We start from the raw sequence: 3,253 nt of genomic DNA, 5'->3' as shown, positions 1-3,253 counted from the left end.
GTTTTGTAAAAATCGACGCGTTTCAAAAAGGCGGGACATAGAGGAGAAACAATAATGTACAGTATGTGGAAAATAATGTGTTTTTTTAACTTTAAACCGCATAAACACATTTCATTACACCAAATACACAAAATAATGTTCTTTTTAGCAGCATCATATGACCCCTTTAATAGAAATGCACCTTTTCATACGGACTACAAAATTAAAGTAGGCCTAGGCTATATCACAAAATCGAGTGGGCGAGTTTTCCTTATATTTATTTTGTTATATATTTACTATTAATTGCAGGACTCCAGACTGCGACCATTTTTTCTGCCTGTGTGATTAAATTTTGAGAGCGGTCGCACTGGCGCGACCACCGCGTTGGTCAACTCATAAGCACTGTAATTTCTGTTGCATATGAAAAACATCAAACGGCAACTCGTTTGAACTGCGCAGCGCTTAGAGTGTAGAGCCAGGTTTATACTCGCCGCGTCAGCAGGAGCGCGAAGGTGCGCCGTGCGCGCAGCAAAAATGACGCGAATATTGAGGAAACAATGGATGGTTTTCACACTAAAGTAAAGTTAAAGACCTCTTCTTAAAACAGAGAAGGTGAACATGTTGGTATTCTTGTGGTATTCTTTTTATTTGATTCCTCGGTGTTTGCTAAACCTTCTGTAATTTATTAGTCATTATATAATATGTATTATGTTATATAAAAAACAACATGTGGTGTAGCCTATGCCATGCCTCGTCTTATTCGTTTTTGTTAATAAACGTTTTGTAAGCTAGTTTGTCATTGTATCTTACCTTTTTATTGTTGTTGTGCGTTTTAATTAAAAATAACAATGAATCCATCTTTTGCTTTAGTCTTAAAAAGTGAAAGGTGTAAGCAAAACAGACAATTATATTTTATTGTAAAACGTGACAAGACGCGAAATCGAAAGTGAAAGCATTCGAAGCCCGGCTTATAACATAGCAAAAGAGGAACTCCCGTTCACAAAATTCAAATCCCAAATAATACTATTTAAAAAAATATATCAAGGTTAAATGTGAGTATTTTATCTATCTCTGTGCGTTATGTACTGAGCAGTATATTTGGTAAGGAAAGCATCTTAAAGTGTAAAGCCTCCAAATCATGCATTGTGATTTCGAAAGCATTATGATTTTCGAATCCTCATTATATTTCTGTGCATTTTTATTGTTTCATTGCCTCCAAATAACTAGTCTCAACGGAAGACACACGGTTAGCCAAATGGCCTTCAACGGCATTACGGTCTACATAATTTCCATTATGATATCTCTCAGTCAGTGCTGCATCCAAATCTCTCTATTTCAAAAAATATTATCCACCTATTATTTTACAAAATTCATTGTTCTGAAACAGTACAATTCCCTGTGTATGAGAATCACCATTACATCACAATTAAATGCCCTCCAGTGCAATTCAATGAGGAGTAATGGCTAATAGAAATGCTTAGAAAGTCTAATATAATGAAATTCACAATGCCAGTGACCTGAATGTTCAATAAAACCACATCCTTAAGAGTTCCGCATGGAATGTAACAATCATTATAGATTTAAGAAGAGGGAAATTGTATCACGCTCAAACGAGAAGTAACCTAATGATTAAACTTAATCGGCATATCATGCTTATTAAAGCACCGTATCTGTCAGAGAAAGAATGTCTATTTCACATAAATGTCTTTAAGATCTCTTAAATTAGTTTTTAATCAGCTTTTTTATGCTACTGGTCTAAAGTTAACCTGATGAGATCTAGCTAGTTAACTGGTAATCTTGGTAGCACCAATACAGGTTTTATTTTTTATTATTTTCATTTTAATTATATGATTTTAATTTTATTATAGCTGATAGATCATTCTAATCTAAGTTAACAGTTGTTAATGTATACTGACATCAGTATAATGGCCTTGTTTTTCCCATAAAATACATTAATATGATTCATTAATAAATATTATAATAAATTAGCGAGGAATTTAATATATGTATATAGTATTCATACATGTCTTATAGCTTTGACCCTGCCTGTGATGACCACGTCTCTGTCTTCTGCTAAATAAAGCTTTGCATATGGATCCACACGTCTCACGTCTCGTCAGCCCCGTAACAGAATTATAATAAATTAGCGAGGAATTTAATATATGTATATAGTATTCATACATGTCTTATAGCTTTTAAAATTGCACCGGTATCTTTCTGATTAAGAGAACGTGTTAACATCATGAAAAGGTTTAAATTACAACGTGATATCCTCATGCCCTCTTCTGGTGGATTTGGTATTACGGAACAGCAGTTTACAACGACTTATTCCGTCATTGATTCACTAAGGGAAGGGCATGAATACCTAATTATTTTCTTACATTCAGTATGAAGCATTTTCATTTCAACTTCATTCACGCGAAAAACATAGGCTACTTAGGGAAAAATAAACATACTGAACAGTGCACTCTTCACGCAAATTTATTAATTACCAACATCGAACACAACACAGGTATTTTGCCATTGCCATTGCCATTATCCATCAGAATAGCTTCTTCAGTGTCTGAGTTTAAAAGTCTTTTAAAACCGTATCGTTTTTCCCATGCTTTCAATGTTTTGTGACTGTGGTTTTCTAATGACGTGTTTACTCTATTGTGTGATTGGATCAATGAAACTGTGTACAGCACTTTGGTATACTAAGGTTGTTTAAAGTGCTTTATAAATAAATTGAACATTGCACATTGAACAAGCAGCAGCATTTTATGCCGCAGGAGGCGACAGAGTTTCAGTTTCAAGCTTTTAAGCTTATTATGCAAAGCAAACCACATAGCATAAGAGATAAATGTAATATATTTACATATATCAGTATTCATGTATTGTAGCCTACATAAATTACTATTTACACTTTAAAACAAGTTTTATAAATCCGTTAATGAACGAGTTTTAATTAAATTCGTAGCATACTGTAAAAATAAAAAATAGAAATTTAAGTTTATTTGTGCTAAGATCAAAGTGGTTCTAAAGTCACACCCAACAGTGATACATTCATTACTCTTCTGAACCACTTCAAATTTAGATACTGATCAGGTAAATAACGTTTAAACTAGACAATGATGAATACAGTGCAAAAAAATAGCTACTTGATAAGTCAAGTTGATTGTTTTACTTTAAAGTGCGTTTTGACTTTTGAGTTAAAAACAACACTTTATGATTTGATGTTGCTGATTGGGTACTTGAACCTTATTGGTTAAGTTGTGAGGGTACAAAAAAGGTT

This window comes from Sinocyclocheilus rhinocerous, unplaced genomic scaffold (genome assembly GCF_001515625.1).
Source record: "Sinocyclocheilus rhinocerous isolate Xijiao unplaced genomic scaffold, SAMN03320098_v1.1 scaffold712, whole genome shotgun sequence".
Classification (NCBI taxonomy): domain Eukaryota; kingdom Metazoa; phylum Chordata; class Actinopteri; order Cypriniformes; family Cyprinidae; genus Sinocyclocheilus; species Sinocyclocheilus rhinocerous.
This window is presented reverse-complemented; position numbering follows the sequence as displayed.